General features: G+C 41.6%; 1 protein-coding gene and 1 long non-coding RNA gene across 7 annotated transcripts in view; both read left to right on the top strand.

The window, feature by feature from the left end:
* Positions 1-58: 58 nt before the first annotated feature.
* Positions 59-1,041, top strand: LOC117593320. Its single transcript, XR_004574761.1, has 3 exons — positions 59-140; positions 247-489; positions 892-1,041. It is a non-coding gene; the product is annotated as an uncharacterized LOC117593320 (long non-coding RNA).
* A 2,563-nt stretch (positions 1,042-3,604) lies between these two features.
* Positions 3,605-17,635, top strand: part of ankrd6b (ankyrin repeat domain 6b) — a 28,760-nt gene continuing 14,729 nt past the window's right edge. For 2 of the 6 annotated variants that reach the window (XM_010882829.4, XM_029114661.2), the window contains exon 1: positions 8,574-8,814. The gene's annotated coding sequence lies outside the window, so the exon portion shown is untranslated. The other 4 variants (XM_010882828.4, XM_010882830.4, XM_010882831.4 and 1 more) reach the window with 4 other exon arrangements.

The following is a 17,635-nucleotide window of genomic DNA, read 5'->3' on the forward strand; positions in this document are numbered from 1 at the left end:
TCGAACTGAGCAACACTGTCTTAAAATTGTATGTTATGTTGTACGTTTCTGTATTTCAGAATAACAGTAGGATACTGCTGAAACAACACTGTTCTGTCCTGTGCTGTACTGAACCTTTCTGAACTGCCAGGCGTGTGAAGGTACCAATTTGGGAGAGTGAGTTGTGTAATTACAAGCAGAACTGTTTACTTACGACACTGCTTGTTCTTACATATGTTACATAATACGTTGTGTTTTTGTCCCCAGGAAGTGTAGTCCCTGCTTCAGGAGCTGTTGACGGGGATCCTAATGAAATAGATCAATACCTCCTTACTGTAGCTCCATAGGGTAACAGGATTAGGAGGAGGCTGTGGTTAATGTCATCTTTACAGTACCCTAAGGCCCTGCCCATCTACCACTTTGGCCCCCAGTCAAGTCTGTCTTTAGACTGCCAGTCAGCTGTTCCTGACCTTGGCATGCCTCTACCAACTTGAATCATCGGGAACACAGGTAGAGGACAGAGTATTATATATGTCTGTCATTATATGTCTGTCTTGTCATGTCAGAGTATTATATATTTCTGTCATGTCATCTTAATTCGACTGAATCCAACTCAAATGATTCACAGAACACTATACAATTTTGAGGTTTATTTTTTTGTGAGGCACACACTCAAAATCAAGGAGGTTCAAGCAGGCAATTGCTATAGTGTATGCGTGCATTACTAATATGGCCTGGCCCTGACTGTAAGACTAATATACATTTAGATATGTTTACTGTGGATGTATTTAACCCTGGCTCCATCAAAGAATCTCCCTTTGATGACCCATTATGGAAATACTGGGTGGTTCTTGATCATCGTTAACTGTAATTCAGTTTGAAACACCCAAGGATGTATTTTTTGTCCACCAGGAAGGGAACTGGACATCTCTAAGCCAGGATGCTTCATCAGGCACACAAACATTTGGACTGACTAAAAATAAACTTTGTTTGTTTGCAAGTTTATCCATATAATGTGTGTCTGAAATGGTGTATTACAGAGGCTGTGATAAAGCCCTCTATGCTGGTTAGGCAGTGGCACATTAACTCAGTGGAAAAGTTGCCATGAAATATAAAGCTCACTGTAGTTATACTTTAAGATGACAATGGAATAAGACGGTCACCTGGGTCCTGGGCTGATTTAAGAAGTACAACTGAAAGTGGGGATAAGGTTAACATGAGTGGTTTGTCAAAGTCAATTTCTTCACAAGAAAGCAAACAAACACCCTGGGCATATTAGGCCTAATAGAATCTTTCCAGATCAATTTGCAAAGTGCTTTGAAAAGGATGATCCTCGACTGACTTCTATCTTCTATATGAATTTGTTTGCATTTGTTATTCTGCTTCACCGCTTGCCTTCCCATACATCTTTTCCTTCATGACAATATTGTTAGTCATGTATGGCTAACGGCATTATGTAGGATGTAGCTCCAAGTTACAATTGAGAAGAGTCGAGGCAGAACACAGCATTTCTCTTAGAATAACTGGTTTGCCCATGTCCTCGACGTTAACAAGTCTCTTAAAAAACAGATTATTAGTTTTGAGGGAGGTCCTGGTGGAATAAAGGTAAATGATATAATGATGCTTTGGTGTTTCTTGTATTCTGTTGACACCTGCTGTTCAATGTATGAATATCTTTGCCTTAACTAGTTTGAAAATTATGCATTATGAATATTTTAATTACATTTGAAAGTTTCAATGGGAGTGGGGAGTGAGTTAATATGTTGAATTAACCTATTCATTTAGTATGAAATTTGAATATGTATCAACTCACCTAAAGGATTATTAGGAACACCATACTAATATGGTCTTGGTTGACACGCCTGTGCAACATCGCGTGGCGGTCGGGGACAGTGCCTCTGGGATAGCAGACTGGGGTGGTGGTCCCTCCCTCTCAAGAAGGGGGACCGGAGGGTGTGTTCCAACTACAGGGGGATCACACTTCTCAGCCTCCCTGGGAAAGTCTATGCCAGGGTACTGGAGAGGAGAATACGGCCGGTAGTAGAACCTTGGATTCAGGAGGAACAGTGTGGTTTTCGTCCCGGCCGTGGAACCCAGGACCAGCTCTATACCCTCTATGGGGTGCTGGAGGGTTCATGGGAGTTTGCCCAACCAATCCACATGTGTTTTGTGGTTTTGGAGAAGGCATTCGACTGTGTCCCTCGCGGCATCCTGTGGAGGGTGCTTCAGGAATATGGGGTCCTGGGTCCTTTGCAAAGGGCTGTCAGGAACCTGTACGACCGAAGCAGGAGCTTGGTCCGCATTGCCGGCAGTAAGTCAGACTTGTTCCCAGTGCATGTTGGACTCCGGCAGGACTGCCCTTTGTCGCCGGTTCTGTTCGTAATTTTTATGGACAGAATTTCTAGGCGCAGCCAGGGGCCGGAGGGTGTCAGGTTTGGGGACCACACGATTTCGTCTCTGCTCTTTGCGGATGATGTTGTCGTGTTGGCCCCTTCAAACCAGGACTTCAGCATGCACTGGGACGGTTTGCAGCCGAGTGTGAAGCGGTGAGGATGAAAATCAGTACCTCCAAGTCCGAGGCCATGGTCCTCAGTCGGAAAAGGGTGGCTTGCCCACTTCAGGTTGGTGGAGAGTGCCTGCCTCAAGTGGAGGAGTTTAAGTATCTAGGGGTCTTGTTCACGAGTGAGGGAAGAATGGAACGGGAGATTGACAGACGGATCAGTGCAGCTTCGGCAGTAATGCGGTCAATGTATCGGTCTGTCGTGGTGAAGAAAGAGCTGAGTCGCAAGGCGAAGCTCTCGATTTACCGGTCAATCTACGTTCCTACTCTCACCTATGGTCATGAGCTTAGGGTCATGACCGAAAGGACAAGATCCCGGATACAGGCGGCTGAAACGAGCTTTCTCCACAGGGTGGCTGGGCGATCCCTTAGAGATAGGGTGAAAAGCTTGGTCACCCGGGAGGAGCTCAGAGTAGAGCTGCTGCTCCTCCACATCGAGAGGGGTCAGCTGAGGAGGCTTGGGCAATTTTAGCAATGAGGCATGGGTTCATCAATATACAATAGCAAAAAAAATTATGAAACTGGTTACCGGTGCAGGTATATACAGCGGTTACATTTGGATTTGGCAGGACTTCCATCATTTTAATGCGGTCAACATGTCGGCCTTCTAACTTCTTCAGTTGATTCCTCCGGGTGACACAGACCTATCCGACTGGGTCATCAGGAGGGATCAATCGTGAAAGAAGAAACTTGACTACATCAAAATGGATACATAAAGTATATGATATAGTATATGATAAATAGTATCCTAACCTAAAATATCCAAAAGTATTTGGACAGTCACATAAATGTTTTTTCAAAGCATCCATATACATTGAAATATACATATATATATTTTGGTCAATTCATATGGATTTAAAGGGTTTTAGATGGCATGGGGAACGTGTATAAATGGCCAAAGCAAGTAAAAAACAATACATTTAAAACAAAAAATATTACAAATGACATTCAACTAATTATTTGGGTGTACATGCACACAGAAGCGCACTCCCCAGTACCGACCACCAGATGGTGCTTGAGAGCTGTGATACGTCTGCACTTCGTGTAAATAACGTTCAGTCGAACGTTCTTTTATAATTCCTTGGGAAGACGTTTTTGTGTCCGAAGCGTACGCATGAAATAATTTCACATAAATTACGTTGGCAAGGTAAGTGTTTTAATTATTTACGTTTATTGTAATGAATAAAACATTTCGGGTTGGTGTGTGACCAACGTGATTACCGCATAAAAGTCATTGGTATTTGGTAAACTTAGTGCGTCATCTGAGTTCATATTAAGATGTTCTCATGTGTTGACGCAACATCGACCACATCTACTTTGTTGCATATAACAGTACAAAAGAAACAATGTAAGAAGTTGTAGTATATATTACATAAGGATCCGTTGGGACAGTTGAGGTTAATGTTTATTGTCACAGTCTTGTCACGCGCCCCACAATATAGCCATATCTGCCTACTGTATTTTGCTCGTGACAATTTTATGGCGCACAAAACACTGCACTGTGGATGACTGCTGGGAGATATGGGAAGATTGTTATTGAAAGTCTACCTTTTGTCCACAGAGATCAAAATGATGCTTGGTCTTTGGTCTTTATTTATTCTGCAGTTATGGAAATGCTGTTCTTTCTCTGATCTGCTCCCCCAGCGCACCATGTGTACCCTAAGACAACGTAAAGCTTGCCGATACACTAGTCTCTGCCTGCCCAGTGGGGTTATTATAATGTGAAGAGATTGCAGTTAGATATATGGGACCTTCTGGAGGAATTCATCTCTGAGTGAAAGCTGAAGGCTGGTTATACGCTTCTGGTGTTTTTATGATCCTTTTATTGCTACACAATGATGTATTGTTTTTTTAGGCACATATAAAGAAGCAGCATAAGTTTGGAAGGACATCTGAAAATGCAATCCCGATGTTTATGTTGGTAGCACACTGAAATGAAACTCCTCTGCCTTAAAGACAGAGCGCAGTCAACACAGTGATGTTGTAAAATCTGAAATAAAGGCTAGAGTCTCTCAGAGACATTTCCAAATAACGCATATGTAAGGGTTAAAATAAATTACTTTGGATCTTATACACTTATTAACAGCCAATGCGCATTACTGCTGTCAAGACTTTGGAGTAGCTCTTTAAACCAAGAAAGCTACAAACAGGCATCAGTACAGCCTATAAAACTCAAAACATTATCTTGTTGAACCGTTCAGGCTAGAGAGAACAAACCTACTGTGTTTAGTATATCCCAACCTAATATTCTTAAACGTGTATATGTGTATAATTATGGTTAATTAACTCTGAAACAGTAGCCTTTCTCTTAAACCATTCAAACTAGAGTTACCAAACTTTTGGCCCTTAGCCTACTGCCCTTCTATTCAACTGTCAAGTCTGAACAATTCTTCCACTACTACTCAAAACTTATTTTGAAAGCCTTAAAGCAAGCCCCAGTAACATACATTTTCAGGCTGGGTGTTTTGTAAAAGCAGTTTGTGACAACTGCTGATGTAAAGAGGGCTTTATAAATACATTTGATCGATTGACTGATAAAATAAAGTAATGAAATAAAGAAAATTAAGATTTATGATAATTACCTTTATTGTGTAAGAGCAGTTTTAGCAGGAATTTTAGCCTGTTCAGGTAGAGGGATGTTCCCAAGTAATCCCACATAAGAGTCATTATTGTTTCTTAATGTAATCAGTGTATGAAATTATGTATTTAAAAATAAAAAAAATTTACTTGCACTGTACAAATATTTTTTTTATGTAATTATGCCCTGCTTGAGGCATATGAACAGTGTTAGTAAAGGTTTTTAAATGACCTTTTAAACTTTTAAATGACCGCCATCAACTTAGGTCCTTGTGAAGTGACGTCACTTGCATCAAATTACCAACTCTGTAAACTCGATGAGGGCTATTGACTGCTTTCAAACCATGGATGCTTTTGCCGAATGGAACCTTAGGCCTATCACATGTCTGAAGTGAATGAAGTGATTTATACTCTGTAGTAATGTGCACACAAATTTAACACAGAAGGTAACCTAGGGGGATACTCCAACTCTACCCTCAAAGTACAGACATTTGGAATGCTGTATTGCAGATACTTATGTTACCCGGGTGATGAGACAACCCAAAGTACACTTCACTGTATGACTATTCTGAGTGTGTGCTTGCTTATAACAACTGTGCACATCACTGTTAAAGGGGAATTAAAGTTTCACTGTATCTACAGTACATCTGCTGTTAACATAGCAAGTGACCAATAACATTTAATTTGATTAGGATTCTGGCGGGCAGATGTTTTTCACACCTAAGCTGTTCTCTGCATGATGGGGACAAACAACGTCTGTGCTTGACGTGAGCCACGGGTGCCTCTCACTGAGCTTGTAACGCCCCCCCCCCCCCTCGGATGACAGTGGCTGGAAGGTCAGGTCGCAACCATCCCCATATCCCTAGGGCGTAGACAAGGAAATCACAAAGGCCTCCCTGTCCCGGAGGCAGAGAAAGCACACACACACTCTCATCAACAAGCGCCACCTGAGTAGCCTGGGCTCGCGTGATTCGCTCACGCGGCAGGTGAAGGCCCGCAACGTACAGTAGTTCTGCTCTTCGCGGCATGGTGTGCTACTCCATGGATGTGGTTTCTGTGTGTGAAACTGTATCCCCTTGGTAAGTTTAAGGCACTCAGACCTTTCCTCTAGAGTGTGAGGAGACCCGCCGCCTCTGAGGGAAAGTAAGTTTGTGGTTGCCGTGGTCATAGAAGTGAGAAGCCGTTGGGCAGTTGATCAAGTTCCAGTAATGTTATCCTCCCTTTCTTTCCTTCCTGCGACTGTCCGGAGAGTTAGCGGCGTCACCGCCCAAACCTGTGTGCCAAATGAGTCATGACACCCTATCCCTCGTGTAGTGTACTGCTTTTGACCAGGGCACTGTAGTGTAAAGGTTTATATACGGGACGCGGCGCATATACCCCTCAAGTGGAATGCTGGGCTGGTGGGGTGGACGGACACTTGATAGCATGCGGCTACCCATGTTCACACCACGCTGATGGATTTGCCACCGCTCGTAAGACAAATCACCAGTGGCCTACATTGTATTGTGACACTTCAGGGGAGGTCGTAAGTCACTGGATCGCAGGTCACCCTGAATAAGAGCATCTGCTTTATGATTCAAGGGTGGGTTTTTTCAGGCCATCGTGCTGTGTGATTAAAAGCATTATTTAGGTGTAAGGAAATTATTTTATCTCAGGAAAGAATTCTGAAAAATGAGTGTAATTATCTACTTTATAAAAGATATATATATATGAATCCAGGTCAATTTGAAGTTAATTTAATGCAAAATATCTCAAGGTGTTTTTTAGATTAGGTATATTCATAGATATTTTTCCATCCTTTCATTTCATATATTTATTTTTAAAGTGTGAATCCTGGACATACTGCAGTAACTCAGTTCTAGAGAGAAGTAAAGTAGGTATTTTGACAGCTCCATATATCAAGATGGGCTGCTCCTCTCTTTGTAGTTGGGTCGGATCAAGCCCTTAGGCCAACACAGCAATAGAGGGAGGTTCTGATTCCTCTCATCTGTGGTGAGGTCAAATGTAAATTGTTGGCTATTTTTTAGGATTTTCCAGTTATTTCTGATCAAGCAAAATCATGTTTTGATCAAACATTCTCCGGGAATCGTAACAGTTTTTTTCTGTACAAATATTTAATGCAGTGATTTAGCATATTTTTGTTCTTAAGTGTGATTGTTTAATTTCTGTATGTTATATGTATTTAGAATCACTGGACTAACCACGTAGCAAAAATAGCCTTCCCAAAATGTTACTCTGCTTATTTGAATGTCTCTTAGCATGTTTAACCCAAGAAAAACTGCTAAGCCCCAAATACCACTCTGTAAACACTCAAATAAAAAACAGACTAAGATGTATACAGGGAATGATGGCACTAGAACTGGGAGTGACAAGCTGGAATCTGAAGAATTCCTAAGCCATGATAACAATGCGGTAACGTAAAAATTCCCCGGCCATCAAACACGCCCCATTACGGCTGCAACCACTGACTGACCCCCCGCCCCCTCACTGATGTGCACGATCTTTTATCGCTTTGTTAAAAAAAAAAATGTAGTTATAGATTATTTGGATTGGTTTCTGATGTACCAGGTAGAATGTCACACTGACACAGCTATGATGCCACCGTGACATGTGATGCATTTCCACCCAGCATTTCTATGATGTATAGCAGGGATTTCCAATCCTGGTCTTGGGGACCAAAAGGGGTGCACATTTTTGTTTTTTGCCCAAGCACTCACACAGCCTGATTCAAATGTTACACTTTGGGGGCCCCAGGCCCAGGATTGGGGAACATCGATGTATTGTCCACTCCATATCCTTATTGAATTGCAAGTTTTTGACAAATGTGTTAAAGTCAAAATGTGTTAATGTAGAAATGTGTTAATGTCGACACACACACACACACACTCTTAGTCAGTTGGGAGAGGCTGGAGCAGAGGGAATGTCAGTGGAATATCAGCAGTAACTGACACCTGGCTGGGATACTGATAACAACTAAAGTCAAGCCCAATATTTCCCCAGATTGTCAGCGCTCAAATACCTCAGCAAACCCACTGTTTGCTACCCTGTTTCTATAAATCTAGAGGCAACCACTGTCCCAAAGAAAGACCACTCATAACAACACATTTCTAGTTCAGATTACACATTATGATCCAGGTTTGTATAATAGCCCATGTAACGATTACCAAGAGTGATTTTTCAGTATTTCTCAGCTAATACCAAAAAACACTTGAAAAACCACTGTTCGTGTCTAGTTGAATTGTGCTACTTCGGAATGTCATAGCATGGTGAGCGTGGTAGTGAAGTGATTTTAACTGCCCTTCCCTTTCTAGGACTATACAATGATGTGCCGCTGGGTCCTGTGACATGATTTTTGCTGTCCCACATGGGGACTGAACAGTCTGGACCGCGTTACTTTCCAAGCAGGATAATATCAACGCTCCTTCGTTTCAAGTCATTGACCGAGGCTGCTATTGATATGCAAATTGTCCGGAGCGGGCGGTAGTGTGAACACAAACTAGTTCATAGAGGTGCGCGCCGCTGCTGTTTTCACTCTCTGTCTGTATAAATTACGGAGCAATATCTTCGTCCCTTCAAGTTTCATTGAATGTCCATGGAAATATCCCGTACCACGTCTCATGTAAACAGTAGGTTTTATCCATACAGGATTTGTAAGCGGACCGAGAGTTCGTCTGGCTTATTACGCGCTGAACATTTGGGTATGAGCTGTCTTCTTTTTGTGTTGGCTATAATGGATTGTGTCAAGCGGATTCTATTGGTTAAATTGTTGCTTTCAAATATATTTTTTTAAATGTTTAAATCTGGGACAATGTGTGGCCACGTCTGCTTCTTCATCCTTCCCCATCTTTGGAATTGTATCACTGTTTAGAACTGGAAGGTTAAGTCTTTATAGTCAGAGTCAATTACGGGTCGAATGTAATGACCGTGCTAACAGGAAATAATGAACGGAAATCACCATAGGCTTAACAAAAGTATTTAATCTAATTTAAGCTAAGCTGATAGTTTGTAACGAAAGTCAACCTTTTTCTTAAAATTTTACTTCGGTATTATACATTTCGGAAAAATTGAATGGACTTCATTTCATATGGTTTGTCACTAAAGATGGTGCATTTCTGCCAATAGACGAGTGACTGTGCTGGTCAGCCACTGTAACACTCCAATTATTAAATATTTGATCTGTGTTTGTCAACTGTACACTTAACAAGTAGGTAAGCAGTAGTAAAGACAGTCTATAGTAGATATTTTGTCTTATGAAACGACTGGACACCTTAGGGACGACAGCTGACGTAGTTGTGAACTTTTCGGTTACAACTGTCAGGAGAAAAAAGCTTCATAGAAATGTGTTACATCTTATAACTGTAATGTAGATATGAACCATAACCAAAACAGTGGTAGGTTTTAATGTTAAAAGTTCGAAGAGAAAACACAACTATTGATTACAGAGGCCTTAACTTAATTCTGGGTTTCACAGGGGAGGAAACTATTGGATCGTCATTGTTCTGTAAATATTATCCCCATATTATCCAATCAGTGTTTACAGCATACGCGTAACTGATGTTTTTCTGAGTTTGATGCGTAGGCCTAGGCTGTCTTCCATTTGCAGTCTTGAGTTTTATCATGGAAGCGTTCATGCATGCAGTCGGTGTGAGTAGGAGGAGTTGCCTAGATGTTCCCCGCCTCGCCGTCTGCTGGCTTCCCTGGGGAGCTGATTAGCCGTCCACTGAGATGGCGAGGTCAGCAGGGCACCAGGTGTGTAACTGGGAAATTATCACCCATAATGGACGTCTGAGGCAGGGATGCCCATTAAACACTTAGGAGCTCAAGAAACCAGATACTGTAATATGGACAAGATTGATTTTACATTGATTACCGTTTTGCTTACCAGGTGGTTAGACAATGCCTATTTTCGGTTTACGAGATAAGTGCAGACGGATAAGAAGGGGCTGTTTTTTAGGGGATATTAGTCTACTGCTGCTTGTTGTTGTGTCATTGTAGGGAGCACAGGGCTAATGGAGAGATTGACAATACAGACATGCACTTTTAGAGAAATCTGTTTCGGTACATGTTTTAATTAGAAGAAAAAAACAAAGGATATTTTTTTGCTGTTAGTCGCAGCAGCCTTCCTAGGCCATTGAATGAGCAAGTGAATAAGCCGCAAAGATGCTTTATTTGTGTTGTGAAACAATAAATGCTTGTCATTACCCATAATAAATGCTTGTGTTCCTTCAGCACGGCCACATCTGCTATCATTAAGTGTTTTAGTGCAGAAGGCTGAAAGTAGAAGCTCAAAACAAAGTGACGGTAGTGGGGGAGTGAATCTTCTCAGGGGAGAGGGGGGTGCTGCTGTTCAGTTCACACATTTTCATTCGTTAGTCCTCCCCAGATGGAGGCTGGGTGGCAAGGCTGGCAGCCCCAGAGATAGGCACAAACAGTACATTGTATATATTTATACATTGTATACAAGTATAATTGTATATAACACAAATACATAATAAGCAGATCTACCCTTTGTAACAGAATTTCATTTGTAACAGGGTTACAGATCTCTACTAATCAGAAATGCATAATTATTACATGTGAATGTCAACCTGATGAACGATTGAAAAGATTGTCTATGAGTTTGTGATCTAAGGTTTTGGATACAAAAACCAAGACAAAGGATGATGATGATTACAAATAGATTTAATCTAATGTAACATTTGCAGAATTTGAATCCCACTTTAATGTCAACTTGTTTTTACATGCCAATCTGTATATTCGAGCTTTACAGACATTATAACTTCTGGTCACCTTTGATGTTGAGTGCTTTTGGATGACCAAGATATGGAGGTTATGACCTTTTCTTTGGTAGGAAATATTTAGTTGTCATAGTTCCCAAGACTAGAATTTATGTAGGCATTCAGCTATTTCCATTTTATCAGGATCAACTGTCATTGTAGAATACTCGCCATCAAAATGCCATGGTTCTCTGAGGGACATTACGCGGTGAGGCTGTATTGTTTAGGTAAATAGCTTTAAACACATTCCAAGAATCTCCAATCTGACATCTGGCAGTCATCAGTCACACAGAACCATCTCAGAGTAATAACAGTCAGCTAGCCTGGTGCATGCTTTTGCGTTTGTAAATGGGTACTCAACTGAAGTACCATTTGAGAAGGTAGTAGTCACACAAATGTAGTAATAAATGGCACCTTTCAACTCAGGCTATACTAAACGTTTCACAGGAACCACCATTTCCCCCCTCCACATTGTCTTCATTTTTAATTGTATGCACAGTCTCATTACAAAAACGGCCAACGGATTTGGCATTGATGACAGACACCCAAGTCATTCTGTTTTCTTTCAGACGTTCTTGATGCTAAAATCCTGCGAGAATTAAGAATTGAAAGGCATCAAAATATATTTATAAAAAGTGGCTGCTTTCCAAAGATGGGAGATTGGCATGATAGCCCTGTGGTTCAGAATGGTACCTATTTTCTGAGTATTTCAGGGCGGACTTGGAAGTAACACATTCTGACTGGGGATTTCTCATGGAAACAACAACAAATCTTGCTCCTGTTGCTTGGTTAACAGATATGGGAGCTTATCAATGTTTTTGTTGTTTTCAAATTCTTTGTGGGTCTGTATGTTTTATCTAAAATATTTTCTTATATCTATTTTTTTTTTGGTTCTCCCATGATTTGGTGTGTTCTAACTTGCTATGGTAGGGCTCTTTAAGGTGGGTTAGTACCCATCCATTGGAATGTTGTCAAGGCTACAGCAAATATAAATTGTAGGTCATAAAAGTGTTCATTTCATTTTTACTTATTTTATCTGTGTGCTGCCAGAAAATTGGATGGAGCACAACCTTTTGTAGTCAGACTCAGGGATCTCGTCTCTGCAAACTACATTACATACAACAGTGCTGACCCAAGCAGCGGGCTGTTCACTGGTTTAGTGAAACTGGTCCAGCAGATGCCCGAAGACAAAGAAACAACACAAAGCCTTCTCATACAGAGGCCCATCTCTTACTTATACCTTCTTATGTAACCTCCCTCTGTCTCCACATGGGCCAAGGAAGTTATGCTAATCAACCCTACCCGCTGCTCATCCCCATAGTTTATAATGGGGTTGAGCGGCGGCTAGGGTGGGGCTTTAACATCACATGAAACAACAATCTCAAAAATACTGGATTCAAGCACCCCTCGGATAGACTGCAATTAAAACGTGGGGTTGTGTTAACGTGGCTACACAGATGCTAGTTCTGGAAGGTTCCATGTACAGTGAGATGACCCCCGGCGGAGGTACACCTAAGTGAATCCCTGTGTTAGGCCAGGCTACTCCCCGGAGCATGCTAAAGAAAGACTGCTCTTGTTTTGCGGGGGATGGACGTGAGCGTGCACAGATAGAGGGAGGTCAATGCTTGGACTACGTTTTTTTTTTTAGCATGTTTCATTGTGTGGTTGTGTTTGGAGTGGCTCCATCCTGTGCTGTGCTACAGATGAGGTAAAAAGTATTGGCACCTTTGCATTTTCTTAAAAAAAACCTTCATATTTCTTTAAAAAAATATTGATAAATCTGTACATATTTTTTTTTGGAGAGAGGGTGTTTGGTCTCCACAGTTCTTTACTCGACTGTAAAAATGACAGAACCTTTGTTTTAAGAACTTAAAATATCCTTCAACATCAGAAAATAAACAATGTATGAATACCCTTGGCTCAGTATTTTGGTAGCACAGACTTTGCCCAAAATGACTGCAATGCAGCTCTTCCTATGGCCATGGATCAGCTTCCTGCACCTCTGTACTAGCAGTTTGGCCCACGGTTCCTGTGAAAACCGCTCCACTTCTCCCTGATTTGTAGGGTGCCTCTCAACTGCTGTTTTCAGGTCTCTACAAAGGTTTTGAATAGGATTTAGACTCATTGCCAGCATATGTTTTGAACCATTTGTGGTTATTTTTTAAGTGTGTTTTGGTTCATTGTCTTGCTGGAAGAGCCATGACTTTGACACAGAGACACTTTTCAGACCCTGGGTTTGACGTCACGCATCAAAATGCCCCATGCACACGTTCAAAGCATCGATTGCCAGAGGCAGTAAAGCAACCCCACACATTCTCAATACCTCCCCCATGTTTGACTGTGGGAAAAGTTTTATTTTCTTTGAAGGCTTAATTTTGTTTTCTGTAAACATCAAGATGGCATGCTTTTACAAAAAAAGCTCTAATTTGGTCTCATCTGTCCACAGGAGATTGTCCCAGAAGGTTTGTGGCATGCTCATGTGTGTTTTGGCAAATTGGAGTCAGGCTTTCCTATGTTTATCTCAGCAGTGGGTACCATACAACTCCCTTTCACTGAGTTGGCGATGGATGGTGCAGGTTCCTGAAGGGCACCTTGAAGCTGTGTGGCAGTTGATCAATGTGCTTTCTCCACAATTCAAACAATCCTTCACTGCAGTCTTCCATCAAGTTGTCTGTTTCAGACCTTTCCAGGGAGGTTGGCTGTGGTAGCATCAGCCTTTTACCTCTTGATGACATCACTTACGGTGAAAAGAGGAATATTAAGGTCACGGAAATAGACATTGTTGCATTGAGTTTGTCCATGCTTGGCTACAATATTGTGTCTGACCTCCTTGGACAATTGTCTGGTTTTCTTTCTTTTTCTTCATGTTTATTGTTGTGCCACACAGTGACGCAAAACAGGAGACTGAGTCTGTTCCTCTATTCAAACTGGATGAATTCATGATTTTCATACTGCAGGTACCTGCAGCTCACGACCTGAGTTAAAATCCAAATATTCTAGAAGGGGCCAATAACATTGTCTAGGCTGTTTAAGGATTTCATTGTGAAATAAGCTAAGATAGCAAATTATTCAGATTTTGTGTATTTGTTCAAACCAAATAAGTATATAATGTGGAGACCAAAATATTTTAGGATTTCAACAGTTTTCTGGAAGAAAGGTTGCACCATTTGAATAAAGTGCATGGGTGCCAATGTATTTGGCCAGGACTGTGTGTACATCTCAAATGGAGGTGAGCATGGCTCTGACTCACTCACAGTACAGGAAGGCCCTGCAGGTTTTGTATGGCTCCCGGTACTGTTTCTGCCAGTTTGGGAATTCTTCCTTGCTGTCAACAAGAATCTCATTTGTAGGGATTTTATGTCATGCAATAGTTGGAGACACTGTCGTGTTTTGAGTCAAAATGTATACTTAAAGCTTTAAAAATGATAATCCTTGGTTGGATATACTTATTGTCTTAGTTTGTGATATCAGGTGCTGTGGATTTACTCCGTAGCTGTGCAGTTGTCTCCTTATATCTCATTCTTGGCTACCAACTGACAGTTGATTGTGACAATGTTCCATTGAAGATTAATTTCTGGAAAATATAGCCTAGCATGTGTGTTTTTAATTTTTTAAAGATATATTTTTTCAGGCAGTTTTATGCTTAATCTGGCAGGAAAGATACAGGAGCGTTTCCTCTGAAATAGCTGTGGGCCGGAGGCAGTGATTTAGGCCATCCTAGACCTGTGGTTTTAAAAACATTTCAGACTTTTGGGTTTAGAACGTGCCTTATTGCTGTATGTTGAATAGAATTCAAAACTGTTCAATAAGGATTGCCTTTAATGTTTCATAGCATTGGGTGTATCCCAAAATGGCACTATTTTGCATGCAGTTTGGCAGGGGTACTTCAGTACGGTTTGAGATGGTCCAGTCTCACACATGCAATCCTAAACCATTCTTGTCCTTTTTGTGGGCGGGGTGAACATTCTGCCATATCAAAGCATTTTTTATTTATTTATGTATGTTAATTACCTGTAAATCAGCACATTTTCCATCTAATTTATTTTCATATGATATAAGGTTTGTATTCTTTTATTATCTTTTTTATATTAAAGCTTTGGGTCATGACCGAAAGGACAAGATCCCGGATACAGGCGGCCGAAATGAGCTTTCTCCACAGGGTGGCTGGGCGATCCCTTAGAGATAGGGTGAGAAGCTCGGTCACCCGGGAGGAGCTCAGAGTAGAGCCGCTGCTCCTCCACATCGAGAGGGGTCAGCTGATGTGGCTTGGGCATCTGTTTCGGATGCCTCCGGAACGCCTTCCTGGGAAGGTGTTCCGGTCCCGTCCCACCGGGAGGAGACCCCGGGGAAGACCTAGGACACGCTGGAGGGACTATGTCTCCCGGTTGGCCTGGGAACGCCTCGGTGTCCCCCCGGAAGAGCTAGAGGAAGTGTCTGGGGAGAGGGAAGTCTGGGCATCCCTGCTTAGACTGCTGCCCCCGCGACCCGGCCCCGGATAAGCGGAAGATGATGATGATGATATTAATAATGAAAACAACTTTTCGCCGTTTCAGCCGCCCAACCTTTTATTTTCCTTATTTAATCTTTTGCATAAACAGGAGACTCAGCTGTTTATTGAAAAAATTAAACAAGGAAAATGGACATATGTTGAGTTTTCAGTTAGAGTGCGGCTTGTATCTCTCGGCACATCTACATATCCACAAGGTTTTGCATTCCAAATGTTCCTTTTGAACTTTTAAAAAAAGTGGTGCCCAAGAGTATTTTGGCTTTTTCTTTTTGTTGCGACTATTGACAGCTCAAGAAATTGATGGCAGTCTAAGACATTCCAACCTGGTCAAGGATTGACTCCTGATGTTCCTCAGACAGCATCCCAGACAAGTCGACCTATCTTTTTATTTGTGTGGATGGAAACCTCCTGGAGGCCCGACTTTCCCCCAGAGATTCAGTTGGTGCCTAGGTGGTAAGTCACGGGCAGATCAAACTAGACTGGGGGTGGGGGGTGGGTTAAATTTAGCCGTCTCAAAACATGCCTGTATGAAAATATGTTGTTTTTCAGTCCCTCTGATTTTGAGGGGGGGGAAAGTGTCCTTTGGGCATGCTTTTGAAAATGTGCCTTGGAAACAAAGAGAGCTTGGCATTTCGTAGTTTTGAACCAAGTCCTGAGTTCTTGAAAGGTTCGCACAAAAGCCCCGTTGCCTAGCTGCCCGTGAGGAGCCCTGCTCTGCCTGGCTTTGTGTGCGTATATCTGGCTGAACTGCTCTTCTGAGGATTCCACAAGAATGCAGAGGGGGAGAGAATTTCTCCCTGTTTAATCTTATTCATTTCTCAGCTGGCAGGAGGGAGTCATTCAGATGTTACCATAGTGCATTCAGCGACCGTTTTGGCTGAATAGCAATGCGGGGAAAAAATTCTTTGACAATTTCTTGCACCTTCCTTTTTTATTTCAAACTTATTTTTTATTGGGAGCGGGGCAGTTTCACTTACTTTTATTACTATTTGTATCTTCAGTAGATAAGGGAGAGGGTGTGCTAGAATAGCAGAGGCCCAGATTCAAACTCCCACTTCCACTGGTACCACTAGACTGCCCAAGGCCACTATTTCTAGCACATTCCTGTTGTATAGAATAGTAATTTATGCGTTGTGCACAGGCTTGTATTCTCCTTTTGAATATTCTACAAAATACTTCTTCCTCTTTTCAATTTTTTTTTACATGTTAAACTAACCCACTGTTTAGGTACATTGTAAGTTTTGTGATGGCATACCCATGTGTGGCATTCTGCAGATCATTAGTATCAATGCTCTTAGCCTGGGTGGGATGTGAACTCTGACCTCCCCCCGCCCAGCACCTTTCATTCGGTCTCTGGATAAAAATCCTGGAATGTCTTTGCCTGTAGAAAGACCCAGACAGACCAATTGGCTTCCCTTTAAGAAGCTAGGGAACCAACAGCTACATAACTAATTGAGAGTTCTGTAGCTGCTGGTAGAAGTTTTAATTTGAAATAGCATGAAAATGTGCTTTTTGTGTATATGTTCAATAATGGCTTTATTAAATATTAAGTTCTAATATTATTAAGATTATAACAGATTTATTTGTGTAATGCTTGTCTGGAGGATATTGCTCGGTTCAGATTTTTAAATGGAACTCAAGCAAGTTATTTTGTTTAAATGTATTGCGTATTAAAAAACAGCATATCTATTGGGTACTAAAGCAAAAATATAGCTGCAGTGCAGCAATAAACCTGTTTCCTACATGTAGAAATAGCCAATCAATATATGTTGCTTACATAGAACTAAATTGGCTTAATGATTTCAACAAACAGCTAATATAGTGGTCTTCTATATAGTCAGGGGATCTGATGGGACAGGCCTCTTCCTCTGCAGATCAGAACTGAACAAAGAGTGTTAACCCACAAACAGTTCTGACTGTGTTCAGCGTCTCTCACTTCTTCCGGAAAACAGGATGTTTAAACTAATTATGAGCGCATGTTGGTCTCATGTTTGAGTCATATCCTCGTATTTAAAGTGCATTCAGATTGACATTGTCACGAGTCAAGACGGGAACATCCATGTCTATTACAATCTTTCCCACCAAGGCTTAGCATTTGAGTTCCCCAAAGAACAGTCCTTCATGGCTACATCTTCTGACCTGAACTGAGAGAGAAACTGACTGGTGAAGTTGAGTGCTGGCCTCTGTCTTCCAGGAGTGGTTAACAGAAGCCACAGACTGAAAAGAGCTTGGCAC

Source organism: Esox lucius, chromosome 18 (genome assembly GCF_011004845.1).
Source record: "Esox lucius isolate fEsoLuc1 chromosome 18, fEsoLuc1.pri, whole genome shotgun sequence".
NCBI classification, from domain to species: domain Eukaryota; kingdom Metazoa; phylum Chordata; class Actinopteri; order Esociformes; family Esocidae; genus Esox; species Esox lucius.